Source organism: Pristis pectinata, chromosome 2 (assembly GCF_009764475.1).
Source record: "Pristis pectinata isolate sPriPec2 chromosome 2, sPriPec2.1.pri, whole genome shotgun sequence".
NCBI classification, from domain to species: domain Eukaryota; kingdom Metazoa; phylum Chordata; class Chondrichthyes; order Rhinopristiformes; family Pristidae; genus Pristis; species Pristis pectinata.
Window position 1 is genome coordinate 117,254,771 of NC_067406.1, and position 15,407 is coordinate 117,270,177.

The 15,407-nt window shown below is 38.5% G+C and overlaps 1 protein-coding gene across 3 annotated transcripts in view; it reads left to right on the forward strand.

Annotated features, from left to right (window-relative positions):
• The window catches only part of spata5 (spermatogenesis associated 5), a 289,862-nt gene that overhangs the window by 132,041 nt on the left and 142,414 nt on the right, over nt 1-15,407 (forward strand). The gene's annotated exons all lie outside the window — the stretch shown is intronic.

Sequence of the window (15,407 nt, forward strand, 5' to 3'; positions counted from 1 at the left end):
TGTCATGTGCACAAGTACATGTATGCACAGGTACAATGAAAAACTTGCTTGCAGCAGCATCGCAGGCACATAGCATCATATAAGCAGCATTCACAAGAAAAACATAAACATAAATCATACACAGCTTTTACAAGAAAGAACACAATTAAAACAAAAAAAACAAAGTCCATTTTAGTGCAAAGTGGTTATAATGTTGCCAAGCTGGAGTGATTATGGTTTTGCCAGTTGATTCAAGAACCGAATGGTTGAAGGAAAGTAGCTGTTCTTGAACCTGGTGGTATGGGATTTCAGACTTCTGTACCTCCTGCCTGATGGTAGTGCGAAAAGATGGCATGGCCTGGATGGTGGGGATCTTTGACAATAGTGTTGTCTTCTTGAGGCAACACCTCCTGTAGATACTACCAATGGTGGGGAGGAATGTGCTTGTGATATAATGGGCAGAGTCCACTACTCCCTGCAGCTTCTTACATTCCTGTGCATTTGAATTGCCATACCAGACCATGATGCAACCAGTCAGGGTACTTTCAACACTGCATCTGCAGAAGTTTATTGGCGTGTTCGGTGACAAGCCGCACCTCCTTAACCTCCTAAGAAAGTAAAGATGCTGGTGTGCTTTCCTTATGATTGCATCTATGTGCTGGGCCCAGGACAGGTCATTTGATATGTTAGTACCAGGAATTTAAAGCTGCTGACTCTTTCCACTGCCGATCCCCAATGTACACTGGCGCACGTCTGCCCTCCTTCCCCTTCCTGAAGTCAACAATCAGCTCTTTATTTTTGATGACGTTGAGCGAGAGGTTGTTATTGCGGCACCACCTAACCAGTTGTCCTATCTTGCTCTTGTAAGCTAACTCGTCGCTACCTGTAGCGAGTTAGTGTCGCCACAGTAGTGTCGTTGATGAATTTGAAGATGGCATTGGAGCTGTGCTTAGCCACACAATCACAAGAGAGTAGAGCAGGGGGCTAAGCACGCAATGTTGAGATGCAGTTTAGTATGTTGATAACATTTTTAAACTCAAGTTCTGTCAATGTTAGCCTGCATTCATGTTCCATTCTGCAATAAACTTCAAAGTATAACTGTTCTGAGTGGGAATGAATGGCATACTTTTAAGAGTTATGTTTTTTGTGAATGTTTGTGACATGCAACTTCAATTACAGCTACAAAATATACATCATGGACTTGAAGTTGAGGATACTTCCTAAATTAGTCACTATATGATTATTTGCTGGTTTCTTTTCCAATGCAATGACAAATCTGTTATAACTGAAATATATTTCAAATAAACAGATGAATACTTCAGTTAAAATTGAAAAGAAAGCTATTAAAACAAGCACGTCAACTTTTTATATCCATATCCCATGGCATAATTCATAGCCTATAAACAGGAAATGCTACAAAAACTCAGTAGGTCAGGCAGCATCTGTGGAAAGAGACCCTTCATCAGACCCAGAACTGATTGTTTCTCTTTCCCCAGATGCTGCCTGACGTGCTGAGTTTTTTTTATAGCATTTTCAATATTTATTTCAGATTCCCAGTATTTGCAGATTTTTAGTTTCATTTATGCTCTTGTCAGACCAGAAGAAAATTAATTTTATTCATAATGTAAAACATTCAAATATCACATTACTCAGTTTTTTTGCTGTTAGCTGTAGTTTACGTCTTGAATTTGATAACGTAATGTAAATAGATGTTCCCTAAACATACAGGAATAATCTTAATCTGACAGGTCACTTAATCAATCCAATTATCTAGAACAAGACTAATCATGGGATGTGGCACTGGCAAAACTTGCATGAGAAGTCATTGGCTTCTATTATGGTGGCTTCAGATCAGTCCTTTTGCTTTTGGAGGCAGTCTGTCAACATTACTGATTCCTGTCATGAGTACAGGCCTAAGCAGTTCAGGATATCATTTTTACACTTTTTGCATTTTCTGCTCCATCTCACACCCTAAAGCTGCTGCAGAGAGGCACTAGTGTACTCAAGAGAGATATTGAGAATGAAGGGGGCTTGGTGAGTAGAGGGAAAGAAGAAGACTGAGAAATGAGTGGAGGAAAAATGGAGATTGGAAGGGATGAGGCTTAGAAAATGGAGGCTGAAGGAGAGGTGGATACCAGGGAATGGAAACCAAGCTAGATATGGATACTGGGAAATGGAGGTTTGGTGGAGATGGATACTGAGTAATAGAAGTGGGTTGGGAGATGGATACTGGTAAGTGGAGGATGCTGGCCTCAGGAATGACAAAAAAAAACTCATAATCATTATTATTCAGGAGAGATTTAACAGTTTGGACACTGTTCACTAAAAAATGCTGTGGGATGGGCTAAAAGGAATCTTTAAATTATGAGAGTTTGATAATGCTTTTGCTTCTGGGGAATGTTTCAATAAGATCATTTCACATTCTATAGTCTGTAGGTTTGACCTCTGCAATCTTTCCTTAATAGAAAACCCCTTCATCTCAGGAATTATACCAATGAACCTTCATTGAACTGCTTCTACGACAAGTATACCTTCCTTAACTTACGAGACCAAAATTTTATGTAGTACTCCAGGCACAATCTCACCAAAGTATTGTGCCATTGTATTTAGTTTGTGGAATTTATGCTCATCCAAAGCCACCAATTAATATAAGGACATAACAACATTAGAAAATAAGAGTAGGAGTAGGCCACATGGCCCCTCAAGTTTGCCCCACCTTTCAATATGATCATGGCTAATCTGCTGCAGGATTTATCTCTTCTGTGCTAGTTCCCCATAGTCCGCAGTTCCCTAATCCTTCAAAAAAAATATCTTCCTCCTCTTTAAATACCCCCAATGATCTAGTCTCCACAACCCTCCAGGGTAGAGAATTCCAGTGATCTACTACCTCTGCAAGAATAAACACTATTTTTCAGGACAGTATTTCCTACTAAATAATGTCCACCTTAGAAACACATTTGGGAGGGTCGTTGATTCAGTGCATCTGAATATAAGTTCCAAATTTATATATGTGTAAATGCTAATGAACCTAGAGAGAAGAAAATAACCTTTTGACTTGGATTTCTTAGGTTTTATTTAGTAAATGTGACTTTCAACCCTTTTAACTCCTGAAAATTGCAGGAATTTTTATTACTTTTTAATGAGAATCATCTGATTTGGCCCAATGTTTAGAAGTGGTTAAACCGGGAAATGTTCATCGCTAATTATGTGAATTGTTTTCTGTGAATATGGCGGCAATAGCCTTTTAAAACTCCTTGCTAAGAAGCTTGGAACTACTTGTGTCATTAATTGATGCATGTTAAGTGAAAAATTGTCCCTGTCAAAGGAATGAGATTGTGGGCTAAAAGACATTTCACTTCTAAAGTCTTTGGCTTTCCAGCATTAGACAAGTTTCACAGGTTTATATTAATGAAGTGAGCCTCACAATACTCACATTAGTAAAACATACAGCTGGTTCACATTTCCATTCATATCCAGATTCACAGTTTGAGTAAGAGTGTTCTGGTATCAGTGGGATGGGAGGTTCTGTTGAATCATACTGTTATATGAACTTCTGCTGTCTGATGCAGAGAAGAGAAATTGAAAGGAAAAGAAACCCAACATAAAATAGAAAAAATGAAACTGATGTCATAAATGAAATGCCTGTGAATGAAGTTTTGATACTAACCCAAAAGAATGTAGCATTAGCATAATGCTATTACAGCGCCAGCGACCCGGGTTCAATTCCCGCCGCTGTCTGTAAGGAGTTTGTACATTCTCCCCGTGTCTGCATGGGTTTCCTCCAGATGCTCCGGTTTCCTCCCACATTCCAAAGACGTACAGGTTAGGAAGTTGTGGGCATGCTATGTTGGCGCCAGAAGCATGGCGACACTTGCGGGCTGCCCCCGGAACACTCTATGCAAAGATGTATTTCACTGTGTGTTTCGATGTACATGTGACTAATAAATCTTATCTCATCATTGACAGATTAATATGAAGGCCTTTTATACAGGGCATCTTCACAGCTTAAAGAATAAAACAGTTGTCCTGATATTTTCTTTGAGCAATGTAACTGATTAGCTGCTTTAACTCTGGCAGTGATCCCAGGCAGATAAATAAACAGGATTTCTGTTGAAATTACAGAAATCAATCGGGAGAACGTGAGGAAATTCTCAGCAATGAGGTGAACATAGCAGTTTGATGAGCCAGTTTCAAACCTGAGAGCTTGCAGATTGTAAGAGAAGATAGACAGGTGAGAAGATCTTGATAAACAATGAATTTGTATAAGGGACTCTGTCTTGCACAGAAGGCAACAATCTGTCAAAATTGCAGATTCCTGTCATGAGGACTGCCCCAAGCAGTGGGGAAGTGCTCATGACAGGAATTAGCAATTTGAAAGAAGACTGGAAAATTCAGAGGAGCAATATCCTTAGCAATTTCAACTTAACAGATATTAGGTAAGTTGTGATTCACAAGAGGATATAAGGGCTACACATGTAAATCACACAGTTAGTTGCCTTGAGTTTATATAAGTATAATTGAGGCTTTTAAATGCTAAAAGATTTGATAATGTTAATATGGGCAGGTATTTTGTCTTTTGGGGATAGCCAATTTTAAACTTAGAGCTAGGAATGAAAGTGAAAAATTGCAGTTTCCTTCCCCAGAGAGCTTTAGATCTTAGTTCAATTCAAGCTTAGACCCTGTGACAATTGAAGACCAAGTTATATTTCCAAATCAGAATGGTGTGCGACTGAAGATGGTGGTGTTCCCATGTGCCTGCTACCCTTGTCATTCTTGGTGGATCTGGGAGATGATGGAATGGGGGAATGAGTACTGGAAGCTGGACGAGGAGAAGGAAATGTCAACATTGAAGAATAACAGACCAGCTTTTGGGAGGGTGGGGGTGGGAAGATTTAAAGCAGTCCTTGGAGGGAGGATGTTAGATATGAATTGTAAGGAGGGTAGGACCATCATTGGTTCGGGAAAGTGACAAATCAGGCTTGGAATTCAGGTGTAGGGTGACAGCTATTGGGGAGAAATTGGCAAGGGGAGAGAGAACACCCACCTGAAGGAAAGGAATGATGGATCAAGCTTGGTTGGGCATCCAAACTGTTGCTGCAGAGAAATAATGTACTGTGAAAGAAGTAATCAAATTTGGATAAGCTTCTAAAGGGAGAGATGAGATTAGAAGAAGTAGTGAAGCCAAAATTACTTGTAGATTAAGCACTAAGGGCAGAGTCATGTGGAAGGTATGGGACTGATTCAGAATGAAGGACAATAGGAGCAGTTGAATGCGCCAGAATTAGTTAAATTACAGATCTCGTTACACACACAAGAACAGAATGCTCAAAATTTGTCTCTGGCAATGCATTATCTGATGTGCGACTGACTTTCACAGAAGAACCAGCTTTTAATAATGCTAAAGATTCAAACTGAACATTATTTAAAGGGTCAGACAGATCCCTCCAGCAGTCATAGGCCAGAGTGTTGCGCAACTGTGTAAAACAAATCTCGATCAGATTGAACCAAACTGGGGTCCCAGGCATGACAATATCAGGTGGTTTCAGCAGAATTCCCCCTGCCCACTCCCACCCCTTTAGAATTACATGGCTAGAAATACTGCAAAGAGAAAATTGTTCCATATTTGTCAGATGAAATTTGATCGGAAGGGAGAATAAAAACACAAGTAAGACACCTGACAAAAGATGTGGCACCCAAAATCACCTCCACCTTTCTTCACAATTCTGCCCTTAAGGAGTCGTACCACAATACAAACAGCACTCTTTCAGCAACTGGAGAGTGTCGGCAAGGAATGAGTGCATTCCTCGACGGGGGGATGGCAGAGTTCTCTCAGTGGGGTAGAGTAACCTGTACAGGATTATGAACAATAATGCATGCAGAAGGAACTTCTTTGTGCATAGGCTACTTGTAGAAGCACATTTGAGGAGGTGTCACTGAGGGCATTTGTGTCCTCTTTGAATGCCTGTACTTTTTGGAGCCCTGTAATGTATCCAGATGCCCTTAGCAGGTGAGAATGCAGAAACTGCATTCATCAAAAATCTAAGTTTCCTCACTTTGAAACTGGGCTTTCCTTGATTTCTGGAGTGTAGCAATGTGCAAGTGTCAATTGTGGCAGAGGCAGCTTGTGATATTTCTGAGAGTGAGGATGATTCTGACTTTGAGAGCAGAGCAAGCACTTTTGTTTGTTTGCTATTTGAGGTTTGTCTATGGCCTCTGAAAGCCAAACTTTTTAGGATTATTTCCTAAAGTCAGAACTGTGAGAAAAGAGGGCAGCAACAATGGCACAGCTAGTAGAGCTGCTGCTTCACTGCTCCAGAGACCTGGGTTTAGTCCAGACCTTGGATGCCGTATGTATGGAGTTTGCATGTTCTTGTGCAACAGTGTGGGTTTCCTCTGGGTGCTCCGGTTCAATATAAAATTGAGCAGTTGATGGTTGGTGTGGACTTGATGGGTAGAAGGGCTTGTTTCTGTGTTCTTTCTCTCACTCTCTCATACGGAATGGTACCCATCAGTTCTGAAGAATTGGCTTTCACTGGAAACATCAGTTCTGTCTCTCTGCACATGCTACCAGACCTATTGAGTATTTCCAGCATTTTCTGTTACGTTTCCTTCAGCAGTGTTACTGACAACTGGTGCCCATGGGAACAGAGTGGGGCACTACATGCCTGAGTCAAAATGAATCATCGCGTGCAGCTGAGTGTCCACTCGATTACTGTGCTATTAACGGGCCCATAGAGAGACAAAGAATTCTGCAACTCTTTTTAAACAAGGAATGACTTTGCCAACTTGCAAGCTCCACTCAGGGTGCCAATATTTCAGGCTAAGTTCATGTACTCTCTTCCTATTATTATTATCTCTTTTCTATGCTGACTGCGATGTGTGGTCTTACAGCAGTCAGCTGGGTAATGTTCAGAGGGTCAGTGACATGGTTTCACTGGAATAACCCTATTGCATGATGTAGCTGCTCATTAATTTATAGTCTAACAAATGCTACAATCCTTCCCTCCTGTTGTCCAGTTGAATGAACTGTGCAGTGTCATTATTTCTGTATTGAAAAGATGTGCTTTCAAAGTAACCACTTTGAAGTAGGAGTAAGGTATTCAATGAAGAAAGCTGACTGGATCCAGTAGACTAGTGTGAGACCAGAATATTTGGGGGAAAAAAAGGGCCCAAGTGTCTATGTGACTTAATTTGAATTGAGTGAGCAGTGTTTTCAAAGTTGTAATAATTGCTAGCGTATCAGAATAAGTGAGACAGTTTTAATAGCATTACCTCACATCTTGAAAGGACTGATGACTTAATTCAAATATAATCATGACCTTGTTCTTAACAACCATTCTATCTCAATACCTATTAGCCTGATGTGGAATTATACCTTTAATCTTTTTTGGTTACTATTATTGGCATATCTTCACATTGATAACTGAATTAATTGCATTCTATTGAGACTATTTATATTAATAAGCTGGTTAAATGGTGGGTGCTATGGATTAATTTGCTGACACAGGTCATATGACTGTGGAAGTATAATGGAAGCCAGCTATTGCTGTGGAAATTGATAGGTGAATCTTTCAACTCCTCAACCAGTGAAGTAGTCCTTGCTTGCAGCAATACCTAGGCAACATTCACGTACTGAGAAGCGGCATATAACGTTCACACCTCAAAAGTAGCAAGTAACGTTCATACAAAGTCCAACAAGAGAGGGTCTAACCACTTACCCTGGGCAGTCAATGGCATAGTCAACTCCTCCGCCCTCCCCATCCCACCCCATAACCCCATAAATATCCTGGGTGTCACCATTGACTAGAAACTCAACTGAACCAGTCACATAAATACCATAGTCAAAGTGTAGATCAGAGGCTGGGTATCTTGTGGTGAATGTCTTGCCTCCTGACACCAAACAACCTTTCCACTACCTACAAGATACAAGTCAGGAGTGCCTTGTAGGTGGTGCCACCACCAGAATCCTCTCCAAGTAGTACACTATTCTGATTTAAAAATATGTCACCAATCCTTCATCATCACTAAGTATAAATCCTCCACTCCCTTACCCAGCAGCACTTTGAGAGTACCTTCACCACAAAGACTGCAGCAGTTCAAGAAAGTAGTTTACTGCCATTTTCCCAAGGCCAAATAAAGGTGTGCATAAATGCAATGTCCAGACCATGATAAACGAATGAATAAAAGAAAAATCATCCACTTGTGCCTCTCCTAGCAGCAATTTTAAACAGAGGCCTGGAAGCACATTCCCTAATTTTCCTATTGATCATATATGGTGCATAGTTCCTCCCTGGGATGTTAAGGCCAATTATTACGCCTCCCCATCCCCAACCCACCAGCTACAAAATAGTGATTATTTTATTCTTTCCTATTCAATATCTTTGTTTTTTTTAATTACACAATGAGCTAGATTCTAAAGCACAATATTACATTATTAGATGTATGGTTGTAATCCTGTGGTTATTTATCTTTGACTCCTGTTGAGTCAGCTGCTTTGCAGTATAGGGGTTATAATCCTTACAAGCTGATAAATCTAATGATATCATTGGCACTCATTTTTAAAGTAGAATATGCCAGCAATATATTGAGGTGAAAATAAAACAATGTTAACATGTTGAAATTCTTTAATTTTGATGTAAAATCCTGGCAATATCATCATCTCACAAAAGATGAAATTACCTTAAAGTTAAAACTTTCTGCTAGCTTCACCAAAGTTTATTTCTCCACTTTCCCTGCGAGCTATTATAGACTTCAATAGTTCATGATAACCATGTCATTATGGAAGGCAGCCTAGCTGTGAAGCTGCACCTGACATAATAGAAGATAGGGCTTGCTGTCCTCGTATCTTTCCTGAAAAGCACTAAAGGTAAAACTGAAGCAGTCTGTCAAAACTTGAACTGAAGAATAACAAACCATTCTTTAATTGGATGTTTATTTGTGATGTAAAACTTATTACATCTGGTTTGTAAAACAAGACGGATGGAAGTGCGTGACTCGTTCTCTATTGACGCAAATCCTTGAACTACTCTTCCCTTTGGAGTTTTTCCAATGTTACTATTTCTGTTCTTGTTTGAGTCATTTAAGAGGCTCCTATGTGAATGCTGTAGTGCTATTTGCCAGAATTCCTCTCTCTTTTAGGTTTCTTATGTGGACCTCACTGGTAGGAATTACTGAAATTGGGATCTGCAGACATCTGTAAAATTTGAGTTGATTGCTGTAAAAATATGTTACATAATTTGATATTAGTGTTATTTTATCCTGGAAGAAATACAATTTCTATCATGGTAACTCTGTCTGAATTGAGGGGAGAAAAAAATGGCAATGTGATAATTAGCATTGTGTTAAGCAAACCAGTGTCAGTGTCCTCTCCCAGGTCATCATCCCAGGCATTGAAGCTCTAGTTACACCCAATCAGCTCCATTGGGCAGGCTTCGTTGATTACATGACCAATACCAAACCTCCAAAACAGTCGCTTTATTCCAAGCTCTGGCAAATGAAGATATTACCATGTGGACAGCGGAAAGGTTTCAAGCACGTTCTAAAAGTTTCCTCGAAAAAATGCATCACCTTCACTGACTCTTGAGAATTCCTGGTTAAAAGTGGAGAAGGAGCATTCAGGATGGTACTGAGCACCTCGTCCATGCATCAGGAGCACACAGAAGTCCTGCATAAATGGTGAAAGGAGTATGCCACCCCACAAACTATGCAGCTGCCTGCCCCCATCAGGCAACTCCTGCCCCTTCTGCGGAAGAGTCTACAGTTCCTACACTGGCTTCATCAGCCACCTCAGAACCTGAATGAAAGCCAGTCGTCCTTGACCTTGAGGGACTGCTTAAAAAGAATGTGGGAAAGATTGGAAGTCAGCTACTTTTTTCTTCAATATTGGGCTGTTTTAGGAAAAGTGGTGAGATAAGCCTTTCAGCCTTTGATTTAAAAGCTGCAAAACTTTCAAGGCATTTCATGTTTTAAGAAGCAGTTGAAGTAGCTAGTGCTAACAGTGGGGTTTCACAAAGCTCAGTACTTAACCACAAGGGAGAAGCAAATGGAAGTTATGATATTGGAGCTAGAGGAAGCCTAGTGGGAACAGGCTCAAGCTGTGGACTGATGAATGAAAACTGACTCTGCTGAAACATTTCACCACACAACACAGGTAGTTTTCCTGCACTGCATTTCATTTTACAGTCAAGTCATGTCTTTGCCCCAAATGTTGATGACAATGTGTACCATAGCTAATGTAGAAACTTTTTTGAAAGAGGTCATATACAAATGGCTTTGTTTCTAGCACTTTTAACCTTTCTGAATAATTCCCTTCAGAAATACTTTGTCTAATATTTCAAAAACTTAGATTGAATGCTAGCTTGCAAAAGGCTAATTTTGGAACTCAGAATTAAATAAAATACAAATTTTTTGAGTACATTTTACTTTATGAAAACATTGGCAGACTGACGTTTGTACGTCTGAGTGGCTTTTTGCTATTGCATTCCTTATTTTCTTAGAAGCCGTTGGTGCGGGAAGTGGCTTAATTAAGACATAAACATCTTCCTGCAGTGCCACTCCAATTAGCATATGCTGGCTCTACTTTAGCTATAAACATGGAGTCAAGTTAGAACACATGTCACATTTTTTCCAAACAGTTTATTAAACCTTCATGGCCCCTGGGACAACTGTGGAAACAGTTTAGCTCAACAGACAGAAACCAATAACATTACAGTAAAAAGTCAGAGAAGACAAATGACAGAGCTATTTTATCAAGCCAAGCAAGGGAGGATAGAGGATAGAGTTTGTATATTTTCAGTGACGCTTAACCCACATGTAAAAAGTTTTAGTGCATAATTGCAGGTAGCAAATTTTAGTTGCTTTGTTTTTTTTCAACATTCCCGGCATTTTTCACAAGGTAAGTTATAATTCAAACTTAAGGTAATATTAACATTTTAGGAACTTAAAAGCTGCACCCTTGTTGTTTTACTGGACAAAGGTAAAAAGGTGCTGCAATTGTGAATTTACTGAAGGAAATCTAAACCAAATTTACAAATTCTATCCTTTATTTGCATTACTCACTGCTCCCATTCATTTCTGAAGTACACTTCACTGTTTGAATTTGTTTGGTCCTTATTTGTAGCATGAAGAAAATGTCTGGTTATCACTGAACATGGGAATGTCCTCTTGTAATTTAAGACATTGGCCCTAATATTATACTGAGCACTTAATACAAAACCCTGAAATTTCTCTCTCTTGGAGAACTATTAACCTGTTTAAAATAAATAGTTTAAGATCTCATCTGAAATGCAGAAAATGGTATTTCAGATAAATTGTTTAAACATTTATATACTAGTGTCACAGTCAATAATTTCCGGGCAATGTTACCTTGTAAACCCAAGATAAAGGCCAAAGGTTCATTTTGTAGTTGCAAGAAGTTAAAGTGGTAAATTAGCTGTAATGAATAGACGAGGCTGAAAATTGTTCCAGATAGAATGACTGTCGAAATTAAATTCTACATTCTTGGGGTCCTGGAGAGAATTCATTGTAGTTGGACACTCTGTAATAAATATTAACAAATATTGACATCAATGAAGTGAAGAATGCAAATAAGAGGGGGCACAGTTATAGAAATTAGGAAGAATAAGAGAGTGAAGTTCCTGTATCCCAAGATTGCAAAGTAAGTAAATCCATATATAGGAAAGTGAGTTTTCTGTAGACTATGGTTTTAAAGAAAATTGAATGTTGCTGAGGGCAATAATAATTTTTGGAACAAAGGACAAAACCAATTTTCCCAAAGTCAGCTTTACCACTGGAAGAGCTAAGAATTTGTGATCAGAGAAGATTGTGAGTTTGCAAAACCTAGTAGTTGAAATGAAGCTGTCAAAACTGTACCAATATCTGATGTGCACAGATACATGCACAACTATGTTTCACATAAGATCTATTAACTTGTTCTCTCTTGCTATCTGGGCTCATTTTCAGCTCTGATGATTGGCAGCGAAATCCTTGAATATTAAGCAAGTATTAATGAAAATGTATTATGTATTATTTTTATGCTGCTTGAATGTACCTACCTTGTTACACTTGATAAGCTTGTTAGGTTCTAGGGAAGCTATGTTCTGAATGTTCTCCTGGAAAATGTGTGTGCCATCAATCAACCCTATGGTGCCTTAGCAACACACTAAGGAGGCAAAGCTAATGAGATTTGGTATATGGAGGGGCAGGAACAAAAATTTGAATTTGAACTTGGTTATGCTTATACTTACCATCTAAAACAATTACTTCTCTAATGGATTTTTTAAAAATCAAACCAAGTTATTATCTCCGCAGTCACTTCAGCATGATTCACACTGTCCATGCATAAAGGGTAACATTCACAATCATGTAAAATTCTTGGTAGCTAAATGAATACAAATGGAAATGCACTCTTTAGGAATCATAGACATTTTCCATATTATGCTAAACAACACAGCTAATCAAGTACATGCAATCATGTTTCAATTAATGTACAAAGGATGTAGAAAAACTGCAACAAAATCTTGACCTCATTTGATGTTCAAAAATCAGGATCAGCTGAAGCTGGAAGAGTGCAATAATTTAGAGCTCTTGCAACCTCCATCAGTGAGAGTTCATTGGCAGCAGGGGAGGTAGGAAACCAAAATTATGTTATTGCCAATAAGCAACAAGATCTACTTATATAAAATGATTTAAAAAAGGTCCATTTCTAGGGGAACTCAGCTAGTGAGAGGACAGATAGAATGTTAGTAGCAAATTACCTGGAGGCACATAATTGATCTAAATTCCTAAATGTCGGAAATTGTCTCAAGGATGTTGAATAAAATAAGATTCCTTATTCAAATCCTGAACCATTAATCCATTCCCTGTCCTTCCAGGAGGATATTTTTTTCTTAATTTTAGATTGACCAAGTATTAAAACAAATAAGCTAAAGAAAATTCTTAAAATGTGGGGCACCTCAGTTGAAGACAAGACATTTTAATCTAGGAAGTAAACCATATCTTCACCTCCCAAATAATGATGTAGCCAAAGTAAGCTCAGCAAAAATGATTGAGTAGCTGTACCCAAGAGAAAACTGACCCAGATTGACAAAGAGTATCTCCATTATAATCGGTGTATTTTACTGGCAAGATGTTGATAAGGTGTTAAAATCTGAGTCTCTACATTAGGGAAGTTATAACATAGCCATGCTGCCTGCTGCAGATAATTTCCCAGTTATTCCAGCTGGAAATCGGGTAAGTAATAGGGGAGTAATTAAATAATCTGTTGACAGGCTTCTAACTTCTCATTGTCCACTTGGCAAGGTACTGGTTGCTGGCAAATACATTTTCAGCTGTATTTCATTGAGTAGAAAGGGGCAAAGAATTGATGAAACCAAAAAAAAAGAGGGAAAAGCACCTCCTGAAAAATGTTGTCCTGTTGCATCTTATAGGAAGCAACATAAATGTATCATATTATCCAAAATTATCAACAAGAATGTATCTTGGTGAATTTATCAGGCAAGAATGAAGATCTGTATGAAGTGAACTGAACAAAGCCCTTGCTTTGGCAAATCTGATAGTCATGACTCAAAAAAGAAACATTTATATTTACAGACTCTTGGTTGTAGTCTCTAACTTCAAAGGTGTAATCAATACAATCTTCATATATGAACAGCAGGACACGGCATTAGAAAGAAAAGTTCACATTTCTGGCAGGATCCTTAATCAGCATGCTGATGTAGGATCGTTTTCTAAATAGCAGATGTCTTTTGTTCCAGAGTGATTATGTACCCTGTATTATTTCAGTGCTGATGCCACACTTTATCTTTTATTGTTTTATTTTGAAGTCTTTTCCTTTAAACAGAGACAATAGTTGACCTTGTTGCTCTTACTCCCTTTGTCTGATCCGTTTCTTTTAATTGGCTTCCCCTTACTGACCTAATTCACCTTAGTCTTGTAATGAATTCTTCAGATACCTTACTAGTTGCCACGAGTAAGTGAATCTTACAAACCAGGAGAATCCCATATTCAATCTATAGTCTGTGTTCACTGACCTTAGTAGTGGCAAGTTAGCCTTATCACCACAGAATAAGAGTAGGGAGAAAGAAAAACATCTAAGGGTTACACTCCTGATTGCTCCTGTGCAGATGTTAATGCAGATTTGGCCAGGAATGTGCCAAATTGATGCACCTCTTATTGTGAGGATTAATGTTTTCAGAAAGCAAGGAGAGAACATTGCAAAAATGAGAGAATTGAGTAGTGCTGAACTTTCACATCCAGGTACTTCTCAAATCCTGTACTGTATGAGAGTAAAGCATCCTATGGAACTTGTGGAGATGTAACCTTCTGATTCAGTAATACAGACATACTTTTAAGAATGTAAGAAAAAGGAGTAGGACAATTGGCCCCTCTATTTTGAGAGGACACAGTTTTGCAGAAAGGAGTGGAACTAAAATCTGAGTGGGTTGTCAGAGATGTTGATTAAAGTGCTGGTATTATTTCCTAAAAGACCTTGAAGATCTTGCATTGGTTGGCATTGATTGGACATTGTTATGTATGACAAATGTTTTGAGTTGAAAATCTGGAATATACTTGGGGTTGAAAAATTTAGTAGACTTGAATGGCCTTAATCTATTATTTAAGACATAAACATTCTTCATTATACTTATGTTTGGGGTTATTATGCATCTTTAGTGTTATTTATGGAAAAAAAGAATCAATGGAACAAAAATGGATCAATGAAGTAACTTGGTTATTGTCAGTAGGGTGATAACATTTAATAATGTAGTCACTATGACATAAAATTGGTGTAAAAAAAGCTCAGCACATGAATGAAAAAGAAGTCATAGCTCAACAATCCCAGTTCCATATAGAATCTGACCTGTTGAGTATTTCCAGCATGTCATAATTTATTTTCAGACTTTTGGCAGTTGTAGGATTTTGCATTTGGTGTTAATTACAACTATTAAGTAGTCAGCTTATAAAAGGAATGAACTCTTGGTAAATTTTTCATCAAGTAAAACTTCGTAAGTTGAAAAGGTGGGGTGACTTGCATTATGATATTTTGGTACTTGCATTCCTAGTAATGGAGTGTGGAGTGCTAATCATTGTAGTAACAAATGAATTTGTAAATTGAAGAATCTACCACAAAGAGTCAATGGTGTTGCAGTGAATGTCTGTAAATAAAGGAATACCTGAATTTCCCAACCTAGTCTGCACTGACTATTGATCTCAGACATAGTGATAGAAAAGAGCATTGCTACTGACTTTAAAGAGCTAATGTACCTTGGTCATGAAGTCAACAGGAAGAAAATTGGTAAGATGTATAAGAGGCATCCAACCTACCATGACCCATAATCAATCCCAAACCCACATATATGCCAGGGAAGGGGTCAAAATTCCCAGTCTTCATTACCATTGTGGTTAGATTATGCACATGTGAGAGAGAACCT